The following is a 16751-nucleotide window of genomic DNA, read 5'->3' on the forward strand; positions in this document are numbered from 1 at the left end:
TGCCTGGCTGACAGGAGGGTACAAAAGGGCACCCCTTTTGTCTAACTGGAAGATAAGTGGGATGAGGTTTGTGCTACAGAGCTTCTGACTGACTGTGGACTAGAGTAACGTCCCTACTGGGTTCCTCCCTCCCTGTTCAGAGTCCCTTACACCCTTAGAGCTCCTCCTGGGGAACAAACCCACCATATATAAAATGTACCCAGTCCTTGCCCCAGGCCTGTTTCCAGGGACCCTGACCAGAGAGGATAACCTCAGAGCAAATCAATCTCTGATCCCCAGGCTCATAGGAAGGCCCATCACCTAGCCACCTAATCCGTCATGAGAAATGCATGACCTTTGAGCCCTAACTTTGCAATCAGAGCCCCATAAAATGATAACACTGTCATTTACATTTTGAAAACCTGAAATATTAAGTCACCGATGAGAAGCGACCAAAGGAGCCAAATTTCATCATTCCCTAAATATTTTTAAATAAATCGTTTCTACTTGGCACAGCCATAGACAAATTTGAATGATTTGTAGTTAAGACTAGATAATTTTGGTAGTGGTGGTAGGGCATATTCAACTCCTTCTTTTTTTTTTTTTTTCAATGTTGCTATAAACACCATTTAGAACTTGTTTTGATTTTATGAAATCATTGAGACCCACTACAAGTCATAATATCAGAGCACTAAAATCAAACTATCAAATTTATCATGTGAAAACTGAAATCTAAAGGGTCATCAAACCACAGGGAAAAACAAAAAGAAAAATTAATGCCGACAATTTGCATAGCTGCCAAATTGGAAAGCAAGAAATGTGAAGGTTGATTTTATGTGTTAACTTGACTGAGCTAAGGGATACCCAGGGAGCTGGTAAGGCTTTACTTCTCAGTGTGTCTGTGAGGGTGTTCTGGAAGGGATTAGCATCTGCATCAGTAGACTGACCAGAAAGATCCATCCTCACCAGTGTGAGTTGACATCATGCAATCCACGAAGGCCCCAAATAGAACAAAAAGGGGGGGGGGGAGGAAGGGCAAAGTTATCCTTTCTCTTTGAGCTGAAGCATCCTTCTCCTCCTTCCCTTGGACATTGGCACTCCTGGTTTTGGGGCCTTTTGAATGGGACTTTCCCCATTGGCCACCCCAATTCTCAGGGCTTCAGACCCAGACTGAAGCACAGAACTGGCTTTCTTGGGTCTACAGCTTGCAGAGGGCAGATAATGGGACTTCTTGGTCTCTATAATCATGTGAGTCAATTCTTGCAATAAATCTCAAATAGATTATACATACATATCATCTATCTTACACTTACCATATATAGGAGATATATAACTAAGTCTATCTATATCTACCTATATATCTGTTCTATTTGCTCTGTTCCGTGGGAGAGGGCAGCTGATACGGGCAGGTAGTTGCTGAGTGAGTCATACTGGGAACTCCGTGTAACTAGTTGATAATGCCAGTCGCGGTATGAGATCACCAACTCCTGCAGGCAGCACGGGGTAGCCATGCTCTGGAACAGACTCAGGGCAGTTGGTAGACACCTCAGCCCCCGCTTTTGCTGGCTTTGTGGCCTTGGTGGATTACTGTGTCCCTAAGCTTCAGGTTTCTCATCTGCAAAACGGTCACAACAGTGCCTGCCTCATTGACCTGTTTAGGACTTAATGCACTGATACCCAAAGAGCACTCAGCACTCTGGTTGGCTGAGTATCTAATCTCAATAAATGGTTGCTGTTTAGCTAAAGGAAGGCTATACGCCTGACTTTTGAATTTCCAAGTGGATAATTACATAAAACACTTTAGAAGTAAAAGGTTGAACAGAGATCATTACTGAATATACACTACATTATTTCAAATTTTCCCCATCTTCGTCCATGTACATTAACGTGCTTGAACACGGATACAGTAGTATACACATGGCAGCTTTCATTTTCCCTTTTCATTCATTATTATTTGGCATACACAATATTCTTCTGTGTACATATGTTTTGGCATCATTTACATATATCATTTTTGTATTTCGCCCCTGAAGGCAACAAATACAGGGTATCACAGCAACTGCAAAGAAAACTTTCCTATTATGTTAATATTTGTCATAAAAAAAACCCTGAGATCTTTAGGACCTACCAAACGGTTAAGCCAAACCTGTTAAAGGAGACTCTTAGTTCCCAAAGTCTCCTTTAGGACAGGGTTCCTCAGCTTCTGCACTACCGACTTTTGAGCCAGACAGCTCTTTGCTGTGGGAACGTCCGGTTCACTGCAGGATGTTTAGCAGCACCCCTGGCCTCTACCCACTAGATGCCAAGAGCACCTACTCTACAGCCACGAGAACCCAAAGTGTCTCCAGACATTGTCAGTGTCCCCTGGCGTAAATCACCCTGGTCAAGGACCACTGTATTAGTATCTTGTATCATCATGGATCCCGGGCAGACTTTCCTACTAGAACATTCCTGGCTTATTTTGCATTATTCTAAGACTGTGACTTACCCTAGAAGTTTTGCCACCATCAGAAGTCAAACCATGTGATTGATGTCTAAAATTGGGCGTGATGTTTGGGAGATGCAACTAGAACTACTTCTAACTCAGAACACTTACAAGCAGGGTAGAAAAGGCAATGGAGTATCATGAGAAACACCTTTACCTTCCCAAGACTGAGTTCTTCGTCTGAAAATGGAAGTGGTAATCAAGGAAACTTTTCACTCCGAGTGCTGTTGTGATGGCCATTGCGTTAATTGATGGGCTCATTCTTTCATTCACTCAACATTTATTGAGACTACAATATTTTGGGCACTGTGTTTGGCAGGTGAGATGCAGAGAGGTAGCACAGTGGCCAACATCAGGGGAGAGACACAGACACTGATCAAACACAGCAGTTTCATGCATGGATGTGCAGATGAACACAATGTGGTCTATCCGTGCAATGGAATATTACCCGGCTTTAAACAGGAAGGAAATTCTGTCACATGCTACTACATGGAGGGCCTTGAAGACTTCGCATTATGTTCAGTGAAAGAAGTCAGTCATTAAAGAACAAGTTCTGTATGATCCCACTCGTGTGGGGGACCCTAGAATGGTCAAGTCTAGAGGTAGAAAGTAGAATAATGGCTGACGGGATGGGGAGAGGAAGGAGGAGTTATTCTTTATCAGTGTCTGAACTGAATCGTGACTCCCTCCTCACCAAAAGAAGATTATATGTTGAAGCCTTACCCCGGCCATTTTGACTATACTTGAAGACCAGGCCTTTAGAGAAAAAGTCAGGTTAAAGATGACAAGGGTGAGCCCGAATACAAGATGATTGTTTGTGTAAGAAGACACCAGAGTGCTCACCTCACCTCACACACACACATCTCCTCCTCCACACAAAAGAAAGGTCATATGAGGACCCGGTGAGGAGGTGACCAGCTCTGAACCAGAAAGCCAGGGCTCAGAGAAACCAACCAGGGCAGCACCTTGACCCTGGACTTCAGCCCCCAGAACTGTGAGGAGTGTCTCTGCTGTGGAAGCCGCCCAGTCGGTGATCTTCTGGCCCAATGACACAGTGGGTTTAGAGCTGACATGTGGGATAGTGAGACAGGTCTGGAGGTGGATGGTGGTGAGGGTTTCATGACAACGTGAATGTGCTTCGTGTCACTGAGCTGCACCCTTAAAAATGTCCAAAATGACCAATTTCACACTCTCTCACACACACACACACACACACACACACACATACAGAGAGCAGTCCCTGTCACCAGTAGGTTATGCACAGGACATCACGAGCTCTGAGAAGAGGCCTAGCTTAGTGGGAACGTGACGTGACCACGGTGGAGGGGGGACAGACATTGTGAGGCAAGATGGAGAAGGACATGTAGGCCTAACGATGAGCAAGAGCCAACACATAACGAAGGAGAGAAGGGTGGTGTGTGTGTGTGTGTGTGTGTGTGTGTTGCAAACTAAGCCATTTGAAGTGGGCAGAGGGGTGGGAGCCAGTAAAGGAGGTTAGGGAGAGAGCTGGGCGTCTGATGAAAGCCCTGCACACCACGGCGGGGAGCCTGGGTTTCATCCAGTGGGCAGTGGAACCCTTGAAGGATGATGGACAGGGAAATGTCACGGCAGAGGTGTAGCTGGAGAGACCATATATGGGAAGGCCTCTGTAGGTTGTGAACCGTTGGAAGTGGAAAGTTTCATGGTAGTATTATTGTTAACATGATAGTTATAGGTGACACGGGGCACCCTGTGTACATGGTTGCAGAGAGGCGGGTCCCGGAGATCCTAGAAGCCAATGCAGTAGCCTCCAATTGCTCCCCAGGAGACAGCCCGTCCTGTAGGTGGAGCAAAGAACAAAGGTCCATCGGTATGGATGCAGGAGTGTGGGAGTGAGTATCCACCAGGGCACACCTGGAGTAGAACCCTGAATCCAGACCCACAAATTCTACCCAACAGATGTTCAGCCCTCCCGATAGCTGGGAATGCTACAGGACTACAGGGCTGTTTCACTGTGGGGAGACCTCATGAGGATCTACGCAGGAAGACAGAGAACTGTGGGACTCCATTGAGGGAATGGGAAAAAATGTGGGACCTGAGGGATGAAGGAAGAAGGGCATGATTTTGGCTACTGGATCTTTTTTTGCAGACAGCGATTAGACACTTTAAAGGACAGGAAATGTATGATGCACTGGTAAGTGTTCAGAAATAGGGAGTTGAGCAGTTTGAGGTACCCCACTATAGTGAAGACTTGTGGCTTCAATTTTGCATGTGATTAAAATTTTTATAAATTGAATCTTATCTCCTCATTGATGTACTTTAGAATCCCAGAGCTGTAGTCGATTGGTTTTTGATTGATTTGTGCCTTTGAGGGGATTATTAGAGCCTTCTCGGCATCACATGGGACACACTCATGTGTGCTTACACACACACACACACACACACACACACACACACACACACAGCCCTCTGAGGCTGGTGGCATTTAAAGGAAGCCCCTGGCAAGCCTTCTAGGTCATGAGCAGTCATTTCCAAGCAATTCTGTTTTGAAGGCCTAGACTTTTCCCTTTGGTCACATGTGGAATATGTTAAGCTCAGAAATGAATTAATATCATGAAGGCATTTCACAGTTTTTACCCCAAACTCCAAAGCAAAGGATTCCACAAGTATTTATTTGGCATCGATTATGCTTAGCTCTATGTGGGGAGGTATTTTGTTTATTTTTACTCTACCCATCTATAAAAAAAATATTTATGGTAACTTTACAATGAAATACAAAACAAGGTTTCCTGTTAGGAACGGTACCGTTTTCTCTCTGAATCCCTAGTGCCCAGCTCAAGGGCTTGAAACATGAAAGATCATCCACAAAGAAGTCTTTCAAAAAATGAATGAAAAAATACACAGTTTAGTGAAGAAGTCTGGATACTTGCATAAAGAAACAATTATAAACATATATATATATATATATACACACACACACACACATACATACGTGTGTGTGTGTGTGTCTGTGTGTATTTGTCTCTCAGTATCTATGGCAACTGGCTCCAAGACCCACAAGGATACCAAAACCTGTGGATGCTCAAGTCCCTTACATAAAATGGTATAGAATTTACAGAGAACCTGTGTACATCCTTCTGTGTACATTAAATCATCTCTAGATTGCTTCTGATATCTAATACAACATCAACGGTATGTTCACTAGCTGTTATACTGTATTGCTTAGGGAATAATGATGACCAAAAAAATGCCTTATGTGTTCAATACAAATGCAGTTTTATTTTCGGGATACTTTCAAGCCATAGTTTTGTTGACTCCATGAATCAGAACCTGAGGGTGCTAAGGGATGATTGCATATATAAATGTTAGCAAGGGCGATATGTACCTGTAGCTCTGGTTACTTGGGAGGCTGAGGCAGGAGACTGGCTGGAGCCCAGAAATTCAAAGCCCACCTGGGCAACACAGTGAGGCATTATCTCAACTAAACAAAACAAACAAACAAAAACCCAGGAAACCACATATATATAATGGATGCTAAAGGAATGATAAAAATGAACAGGGGGGTGAGCAGAAGGGGTGCTCCTAATATTAAGTCCTTACTTTGCACCCATCACTCAGATATCTGCTTTCTCCCATGAACCTGAGACCATCGTTACAGAAGAAGTCCAAGGGCAAAGAAGTTTGGGGTCTTGTCTAAGATCTTAACAGCTAGTCCGAGAATTTTCTAGAACTGAGTCCAGACCAGCAGGTCTCCATTCTTTTCTCTTGGTTTTGTTATGAGTTCATTGAAAGTTTCTGAATGGAAAGAGACTGCAGAGGCCCGGCAGTCTGGGAAGAGTCAAGGAAAAAGGAGGGACGTTAGTTGCACTTTGAGCCTGGACTTGGGACGTGGTGCACAGGAGAGGGCCAACCTGCAGGAAGAAGGGCTGGCCCACTGAGCGGCAGAGGACTGTCCTGGGAAAGAGGAACCAAGACCGTTGGTCTTCCAGGGCTCTGTTCCAAGCCATGGCCCTACCAGCACATAATGCATTTCTGGGTGGGCACATGGGAGGACCCTGATGCCAGGCTAGAGGCTGGAATATTATCTTGTAACAAGGCCCCATAAAGATTGAAGCCTATGACAACAAAATCATTTGTTGTTGGTGGTGGGGGGGCTGGAATATTCAAGAATAAAGAGAAAGGGCAGGGCTAAGCTGACGTTCCCCTTTGCTGAGGAGGAAATCAGAAACACAGGCATGTTCCTTCCCTTCTCTCTCCTCCACCCCCAGATTGCCACCTAGCTGGCCTTGACACTCCTCCCCGGCAGGCTGCAGCTGACCGGGTGACCCTGTGACTAAGGCAGAGGTTTAGAGCCGGCCCATCCCACGCCCACGCATTCCTGTCAGCAGAAGTGGCTTCCCGGTACACTTTCTCAGCAGGCAGCTGCTACTGGCTTGCCACTGGGTCCCTCCTCTGGCCCTGCACCCAGGGTGACTCAGCATTTTTTCAGAGTCTCAGAAAACACAATGCAAAATGACCTGACTTTGCCCTCTCTTGGCCTATAATTAGGGCAGGTCCCCAGAGGGTGCCCTGCCTCCACCCTCCCCCGCCAGGGGAGGCCTGCGGATAATAAGGACACAGGCCTGCAAGCTCCCCTTGGCCAGGAGAGGCAGCCCTGTCCTTGAACTGTCCTGCCGCTGCTGCTGGCCTTTATCAGAGCTGGGATCTCATCCAGATGAAGCTCTGGTTTGGACATCAGCAAAAGGATTTGCTCTCCAGTAACATCACTGCCCATGAGACTTTGGCTTGGCCCTGTGGGTTCCCAACAGACCTGGGGATGGACTCAGATGAACAGCACCTTGCCAAAGCTCAGAAAAGACAGGTGGGCGTTGGTGGAACACGCCTCGAAGAGTCAACGTAAGCACATATTGATGTGCTGACTTTTCATCTTAAAAAAACCTCATTACTTCATCTGTGAAATTCGCCTCTCTGATCTGGGGTAGCCAAACCCTGACAACTGAAAGCTGTGACCCCCAAGTGCTTCTCCACCCATCCCCCCCACTTCCTCCTCACTAAACCAGGCTCTTTCGTTCTGACATAACCATTCCTTTCATATCTGGGTCCCTGGACCCTTTCAACCTTATCTGTCCCCGGTCCTTTCCCGCTGCGTTCACCCTGCCAACCTCCCAGCCTGAATCAACTTCCCTCTGCATGAGCTCCCCTACAGCAAGTGGTGTGGAAGGAAGCCGTGAGCTAACTGTAAACGGATGGTTTGTCCTTTCTGATTACACTCTGCCCCCTCTGCCAGAGTCCTTTATTCTGGCCCCTTTCTAACATCCTTGCCACTGGGGACAAAGTGATGCCACTGAAGCGCAGCACCCTGTGGTCTGGGTCTGCAGGTGCCCTGGTAGCAGTGCTGAAATGCGCTGGTGTGGGCGGCAGACAGCCCACCATGGAGTGGGTCAAGGCAGAAACCAGCACAATACACACAGTTTAAATAAGAGGCGATCCATAAACTTGCAAAAAGAAAACTGACCTCTTTCATTCTGGGGAAAAAAAAAATTGCTATATTCTGTAGACTGTGATTTTGAGGATGAACCAACAGGTGATCTCATCTTGAAGTCGAAAGCTAAGGGGGTGATCGGCTCTCCATGAACTCCATCTCCTTGAATAAATGTGGGTGAGGTCTCAGACACCAACCATCTCTCTTTTTCTATTCAATAAAACAGTAATGTTTTATCATTGAAATAAAAAATATGCAACTTTTCTCCCCCCCCCCCCAAGCATCCAGGTGTGGACCTGCTGTGGGACTTTTGCGAGAACCAGCTCCCATGATAAACCCCTGCTCGTCTAGCTCTCTACCTACGTGTGTCCTATTGGTCCTGCTTCTCTGGAGACAGGTTCCTGTCCCACTGCCTGTCTTGGCTTCATAGGAAGTGTCCTGGGACCAGAGAGCCTGGGGCCCAGCCTCTGCCTTGACTGCACTCCCACGGAGTTCTTTGGCTCCTACCATCCTCCTGCTTCTGGAAGGGGTCGTGACCTTGGGCCAAACAGTGCTCCTCAGCTGTATTTCTGGAAGTGAGTTGGCAGCTGAAGGCTGTCTGCTGGTGACACTTGCAGCAGCTGGGGTAATAAATCCCTCAGCTGTGAAGAGGGACCTGGGAGGGGAATCCCTAGCTCCAGAGCACTTGCGGGCAGGTCTTGGGTAAGTGCTGACATTTGGATCCTCCTCACATTGGAGGGAGGTGTGGAAGTCCTGGAATGTGGCATTAATATTAACAAGTATTTGTATTTCCGTCCCATTCTTCTCCGTCGAGGGAGTATGTTCATGTGAAAGGGGCCGTTCACTCATCTCAGGACTGCTTACTCCTTTGGAGAGGATTTTCTAAGCTTTCCTGTCTGCCTTCACTTCCTCTTGGACTCCCCGTCCCTACCTGTGAAACTTCCCCTTCAGACGGTCAGGGGAGATTGAGAACAGGAAAATGCAAACCAGGCCTTAGCCGACTCTAGCCGACTGTGACCCGAGGCTTGGCCAGGAGGGAACTGGTAGCTGCCATACAGGTCAAGTTGATTTCCAACAGCCTTTCGCTCCTGTTTCCTTGGATAAAACCTCGAGTTGCCCACGTGGATAGTCACAGTGTCACCCTAGGACCTCTCCTAGCATGGTGCTTACCAAGTCATAAAAACACTCTTCGCGGCCCGTGACAGTACCTTTGCCACATATCTCTCCACTCTGCCCGTAAGCAGTCCCAAAGGAGAATCCAGACAACACAAAACCCACTTGAGTGGACACAGCGTCTTCACGGACTCTCCATGGAATCCTTGCCCCAGGGCTGGCTCCTCCTCTGTTATGGTAACCTATGGATGAATAACAGCCTGGCCAATCTTCCAGAACTCTCCAGCGCTACAGAAGCTGGGAAGCCAGCCCAGGGAGGGCTCAGCCTCCCTTAATATAACACTGCCCTGTGCCAGACCCACGGGGTGGGGGTGGGGGGCCTGTGCCTCTGCGACATTTCAGTTCCAGAAATGTCCCACCCTCTTTCCAGCCTCCATCTGCGCACACACAAATGCCTGAAATTCCCATTGCTGGTGACTCACTCCTCCTGGCTCAGGCATAAGAGTCCTTCTCTCACTTCATCTTTCTTTAAAATGAAGATCCCCCTGGGGCGGGGGTGATACTTGGAGTCAGAGAGAGAGAGTTCCACAGGATTCTAATGCTAACCCTGTTCTGTGTGCAGAGAGACTGGGTTCTACCATCACAGAGGAGTCAGGGATGTCTGAGGACCAACAGGGTTCTTGTTCCTGAACTCTGTGGGGGTAAAAGTCTCCCTTAACTGGAATGTAGTTTAAAACATCATTTTTATATTAGAGCAAATAAGGATACAGTATGGCACAGAAATGCCAAACTTGGTTGAATTTGTAAAGTAGACCATGGTACATTAGCCAGTTCTGGACCATTACCAATTCCTGAATTCACTCACAATGGCTGTCATGGGTCCTCTGTGCGAAAATGCAGGAAGGCACTGCTTTAAGGACAGAGCAAGTTACCATAGGATCCCACAATCCAACGTGTTATGGTGGCATGATTCACAGTAGCGACAGTGTGGAAGCAACCCACATGTCTGTCCATCAACAGATGAATGGGTAAACAAAGCCTGTTATACATACAATGGAATATTATCCAGCCCGACAAGGAAGGAGATTCTGACGCCTGGGACATCATGGATGAACCTTGAGGACATTGTGCTAAGTGATATAAGCCAGACCCAGAGGGACAAGTCGTGTATGATTCCAGTCACCTGAGGCACCTAGAGCAGCCAAATTCATAGGGACAGAAAGTAGAATTGTGGTTGGCAAGGTCTGGGGAGGGGAGAAACCTTGGGGGATGGGGATGGGGATGGGGGACAGTTAGTGTTTAATGGGTCCAGAGCTTCAGTTTGGGAAGACAGAAAGGTTCTGGAGGTGGTGGTGATGGTTGCATAACATTGTCAATGTACTTAATGCCCCTGAAAGGTACAATTAAAGATGCAGAATTTTAAGACGGAAAATTTTATGCTATATGCATTATGCTGTAAGTCAAAAGTGAGTGCATGCTGGAACAGGAGTGGATATCAAGGTCAGCTTGTCCTATCCACCCTGTCCTTTTCCAGGAGACAGAAAGTGAAGTCAGAGAGTTGCAGTCATTTCCTGAGGTATAGAGCTAGCTAGTGCTGGAGCCCAGTCCAGGTTTCCAGACTTCCACCTCAGTGCTCTTCCCCTCAAACCCTACTATTTGTCCTTGTTTTCCGTGTTGATAGGAGAGATGGAAGTGACAAGGACAATCAGTTGAGATATGTGGCAGTGTCACTTGTACCAACCCTGCTTTATTCCCACTCCCACTGCCCTCGTCCAAGCCTTTAGCATCTGAGTTACTGCGACAGCCTCCGGCTGTCTCTCTGACTCTGGGTGAATGAATTCTGCACATGCTGCTGCTAGATGAGGCTAAGCCAGCCAGCCCCCTCCTCACAATTACCCGTGGTTTCCCATTTTCAAGAATAGGATGGCAAAAAGTTGGTAACTTCAATACAACTTAATCAACCGGCAATAAACTTGTATCCTCTAGGGTTCAAGGTGCAAGAGGTTTAGGTGGGAAGGTAGATGGGAAAGGTCAAAGTGTGGCAGGGAGGGAGGCAGGAAGGGAAGGAGGACTGGGCAGCCTCACAGCCGTCCCGAGCAAGCCTCTGCCAGACAGACGGGGAACCCGTAGTCCAAGGCTGTGCATAGGAGGGATTCCCCAGAGGGCAAGACTGGCCCCATTCTAGCACCATAGCCATGGTCCGTCATCTGTGGGGAACATTCAGGTGTAGATGCCACAATAGATCCAGAGGCGCAAGTACTGGAGGGTGCCAATCAGCTGCTGGAGAATTCCACAGAGGTTCTCTTACAGGGAGATCCAAGGGGGCCCTTCCACGGTAACCACGATATACTGTGTGGTTTTGCATTTATATACCAAGAAGCATTTAGAATCTGAGGTTGTACTTCAGCCAGAAAAGAGAGCCACAGTCAATCGTTGGAATTTCCCTGGCTTTGTGCAGTGGGTCGGTGGATGGTGGGAGAGCTGTGGCACGTGGGCATTCCTTCTCAAGTCCTATCAGATACAGCCAAATCCCACCGTCTGCCATTCAGAGTCATCCATTACCTGGTCCCTCTGTCCACTGAATGTTATCAATCCCTCAAGGATCAAGCCGCCACCTACTTAAAACCTCCCTTTCATCATCTGTCCTTCCTCTGAGTCCTGCAGCCCTCTGGGCCACTCCTATGACTCATGCCATTTTACACCTTGTATCTTCCACACACACCAGCTTTATCTCCTTCTTCAGACAACTCCTGAGGGTTGGCAGGACGCCTCATTCATCCTTGCAGTGCGGTTTCTGTAATGGCACATTCTGTCACCACATCAATGGCATTGATGCATGGTCCAGTCGAATTAAATTAACTTCCTCCTATCAATGGATTCATCGGATGGGAGCGTCATGTTCAATGCCGCTGCCGGGATAATGCACGGGCCTCCTCCATCTGGGAGTGCAGAAGGCTTTGTCAGGGGTTGTGCTACCTTGTGGTTAAGGGGCGACTCTGGGTGTTGACTGGGATTCTATGCACATAGGAGTCTCGTCTGCCGCTAAGAACCCTGCGGTCCCTCCCGTCAGAACACACCTCCACAGAGGCCTTTGACAACTTACCGCCCTAGGGAGACTGGAACTTTATTTTTTTTTAAAGCCTTGCAAACACATAAAATGCAGATATTCAATATCTCTTCAGGAATAAAGCAAGCAAAGAATGCCAAAATGGGGCAAGAGCTGTTCAGAGAAAGGAGCAGCCAGGCTCAGAATAAAATTCGCTGCTTCACAGTGTTGCCCTGGGGCTAGCTTTGGCCCCGCGATGGATCCCAGCCCATTGAGTTTGAAAGTAATGTTCTGCTAATTCCATTTCATCTTCTACAGATCACTTCCTCTTCTTCTGATTTCTTCCAGGACTCCACCTCTCCTGCTCTCTGGTCGACCCCGGTGGCAGTCATTGCCACAGAATCTATCACTCTAAAATGGAAGTGCGGTAGACCCTCCTAATTGTGCAGAAATGGGGATAATGAGCTAGCTGGGCGCTTTTCCTTAAAAAAACAAAATAAACAAAAAAAGAGGGAGAGAGAGAGAGAGAGAGAGGGAGAGAGAGATAAAAGGGAGCCAGAGTCACTTTAGGAAGAAATAAATTATCTTTATGGAAGCAGAGGACAGGCTCTAGAAATCACCTCCAGAGTGGAAATTTGATGACTGCCTTTGTCTACACACACACACACACACACGCAGGGACTTTCAGGGAATTTTAGAGAGGGTAGTTGTCATCTGAAAGAAAGATAAAGCTTTATGAATAGGAAAATAATTTTTGTGATATATTTTTAATAAAAGTTGAGTGCTTTCAATACGTTTCGGAACCACGAGCATCAGCAATGCGCTCCTGTAACGCCCCTGTCATGTGCTTTTGCTTTCTAAGGATGCTGACGAGGATGCCCCTTTGTTGCCATGGCACCCCTCAGTGAGCCAGTGCACAAAAGGAGCTCAGAGCACATGCCTCCCACTGCCCCCAGGTTATAGGGCCTGGATGGTGGTCAGAGCAGCCTGGGACATGCCTGTGGGGCATCCGGGTCTCCTCTGCTCCACTTTGAGTGCAATCAACAGAGATCAGCCACTGGATGGCCACCTCCCAGTGACCATGTTCATCCGTGGCCTGCTGAGGTGGTGTTAGGAAAGCCCCATTAGGTTCTGTAGAACTATGGAGCCTTTTAGAAAGCCAAAGCCAGGGCTCAAAATCCCCTGTTCCCTGTTCCAGACTATGCTAAGGGTCAGCACAGCAATGTCACACAGATCCAAAGATGCCACCCAATCCTATTTGGTGGGTGAAATGCTTGACCTCCCCCCAAACACCATGCTATGCAGTTTCTGTCATCTGTGAGCTCCAGGGTGGTCCCTGATGTCAGGCAATGGCTTGAGGACCCAACAGGAGAGTCAGGGCAATCCCTGGACTCAGGAAAACCTAGACAAGAGGGAAAACCAAGTCACAGAGAAATAGAGAAAACAGCCACACAAAGGGACAGACACACAGAGAAACAGTGAGAGGGAGAGAGAGGGAAAGGAAGGAGAGAGAGGTAAAATAGAGAATGGGAAAAGAGAGCAGATTGGAAAAGATTTTTTTCTCTCTCTGTCTTTTTTTTTTTCTCTGCTGACTGGAAAGTTCCTTTAAAATGATTCATTCTTTTTCCAGAGAGCAGCTGACATAATGAATCAATCCGCCCAGGCCCAGTTGCAACTGAGAAGACAAAGCCCAAACCCATGAGCCTTGGGCTGTCTGGCCCCAGTAGAGAGGCCTCCTGAGCAGGTGGGAAGAACATGCTGTCTGTGGCTCACTGGGCTCTGGGTGGCCCTAAGGGCTCCACACACACACACACACACACACACACACACACACACACACTCAACCACTGTAGCCAGCAGGGGACAAGCCTGGGCACTTGCAAGCCACAGCATTCACGGTGAGGAAGGTGTAAGGAGGTCTCCTTTCAAAGGAGGGCCCAGACCCACCCAGGGTCAGCAGCCAGAGTCCCATGACTAAACCGCAGGCAGAGCAGAGGCAGCAGCTCTCCCACGCTCAGGCAGGACTGGGAGGGAATGTCCAGATGGCCGGGTCTGGGATGGAATCAGAAGACCAAGATTTGAATTCTCACATGGTCTCTTCTTGTATGGCCTGCGTGACATGTCACCCAAACTCTCCCAACAGCTGCGGGAAGGGGAATGCCTTGTAACCTGGCTGCTGTGAGAAATCCAAAGCTGCTCTATGGTACTTGTGGAACCCGTGAACCCTGCATCGCTCTATCCGGGAGCTAGAACTGACTTAGGAAAGCCAAGAGCTTGGTTTGAGGGTTGGAGAAAGGTCGGGAGCTGAAGCCCTGGCTGGGGTGGTGGTGCATCCCCCTTGATTCCCCTTACAGAGTCCTGTGACAGTCACCTGTCACATCCATAAGGGGAAGAAGCCCTTTCCCAACAGGCCAGTTCTCTGAAAACTGCCTTGCAGAAGGATTAATTCTTGAAATGACTATTGCTCAAATTTAAAAATGTTGCCTATTTGCATTGTTTTAAAGGAAGAGTGGTCCTGGCCCTACCCAGTGAATTTGAATGTACTGTTCCTCTTAGGCCTGGTACCAAAATTTCAAATGATTTGCATAGGAAAGTTTTCATGTTCACTGATTTCTTTCTAGTCCTTGTCAAAGGCATTTTCTGTCTTGTCAACATTTTAGCCTTTTGATGACTCTTTCCCCAGTTTCATTGGATTTACTGATTGACCCAAAGGAAGTTTGCTTTAACTTTTTTTTTTTTTTTAAGTCTCCAGCAATAGATTTAGAATGGCTTCAGTCGATTCAGCAATTTCTAGTAGGCTTTAATTGACGGGCTTTTTACTGTAAAGAATGTCAGTTTGCTGCCTCAGTTGTCAGCTGCCGCTGGAGGGGAGCAGGACAGGAAGAGGCCTTGAGATGGGTAGAGGGGAAACAATTTCCCGAGACAGAATGAGCACAAGGCATTGCCAGGCTGCCCCCTCCTAGAGAAGACAGATGCTGAAGGACAGCAAAAGGGAGGGCCTGAGAAGCAGAGAGGAGGGAAGACAGGCAAAAAGAGAGGGGAACAAGGCTGTGTGTAAGGGTCAGAGAGGGAAAGGGTAATTAATATGTGGTAAGGAGTGGGGAAAGCTTCATGGCCCCTCCTATAAGGAGCCCCACTCTCACTTCCCCACTTCCTGCGTAGGCCTCTCCCACAGTGGATAAGACTGCTCTGTGTAACCAAGAGGATGGTGCAGAAATGACATTGCAGTTTCCCCCGGTGCTCTCTTTGGACCACTTGCCCCAGGATAGCCAGACACCATGTTGGGAGGACACTCAATCTGCCCCAGGAAACGGTGCACACGGTGTGGAACTGAGGCTTCCTGCCCACAGCCGTGTGAGTGAGCTGTCTGGGAGACGGGTGTTTCAGCCCCAGTGTCAAATGGTGAGAATCTTAACTATAAATCCTACAAGAGACTCAAGCCAGGCCAAAACAGCTAACCTACCCCTGAGCCACAGAAACCATGCAAGATAATAAATGTTTGTTGTTATTTGAAGGCATTAAGCTTAGGAATATTTGGTTCTGAAGATGGAGGAGGAGACTGTGGAACAAAGGAGAGACAGGCAAAGATCCTGAGGTTCTGGCCCCTGTGGCTCTCCTGGTCCTGCTCATGCATCTGTAATGAATTGCCATAAGCTTTAGACTCAGTTGAAATTAATACATATTTTATAAGTTGGAAAATTTGATGAATTGGTTATTATGGAAACAGATCCTTTGATAAACTGACTTTCAGTGAATTGATTTTCTGTAAATAATCTAGAGCTGGAGTACCTAGAGTGCTTTTATATTTTGGAATCCTGGAGCCAGGGTTTTAGAAAGCATGCCATTCGAGGTCTGTGAAGGTGAGGGATGTGACTAAGTACCAGGGTCCTAGGTAGCAGATACGGCAGTTTGGAAAACAGCATCATCTGATCTCTCTCTCTCTCTCTCTCTCTCTCTCTCTCTCTCTCTCTCATTGCATTTATCTGGGTCATTGTAAAACAAATGTAATAAATTCCCTATCCATAGGTAACAATACTTACACTTTTTGATTTCTGGTAATCTGTGATTATGTTTGGGAATAAATTCACCTCTCCAGGATGATAACAAGAATGTAATTTGCAGATAGAATAAAAAGAGAAATTGGATTCATAAATAATGTCTCCACAGATGCTTAGAAGATGAATATATTACTTTCATGAGATGTGGACGCCTCGCTCCCCTCGAACATACCCTGGCACTGCCAGCTAGATGGTGCCACTGTGACCTCTGTAAAGCTCAGTCTGAAAGCTCCTGCTTCACCCACCAAGGAGGAGGAAGAAAGGAAGACGGTCTTTACTACACTCCATGTGCCCCTGGGGGCTGTGAGCTGTAAAATATTACCTCCTTAATCCTCTGACCATTACCTCTGAGGACAGGGTCAAGCAACTCCTTTCCAAGGTGGGGAAATTCATGCTGAGAGAGGCCAAGTAACTTGTCACAAGTCACCCAGCTGGGGACAGTGGCACTGGAACCTGAACCTGAGTTCTCAGGCCCTGAAGTTTGGGCTAGCTCATGCTTTGCTCCATGTGAGGCCTGGAGTTTGCGGGGAACAGAACACTAGATTCTCTGTGATGGCTGTCAGGGTTGGCAGCCAGGCTAGGAAGTCCTCTGCTGGCCTTGCCGGATCT

The sequence above is a fragment of the Spermophilus citellus genome, assembly GCF_964194105.1.
Source record: "Spermophilus citellus genome assembly, chromosome: 5".
Lineage (NCBI taxonomy): Eukaryota > Metazoa > Chordata > Mammalia > Rodentia > Sciuridae > Spermophilus > Spermophilus citellus.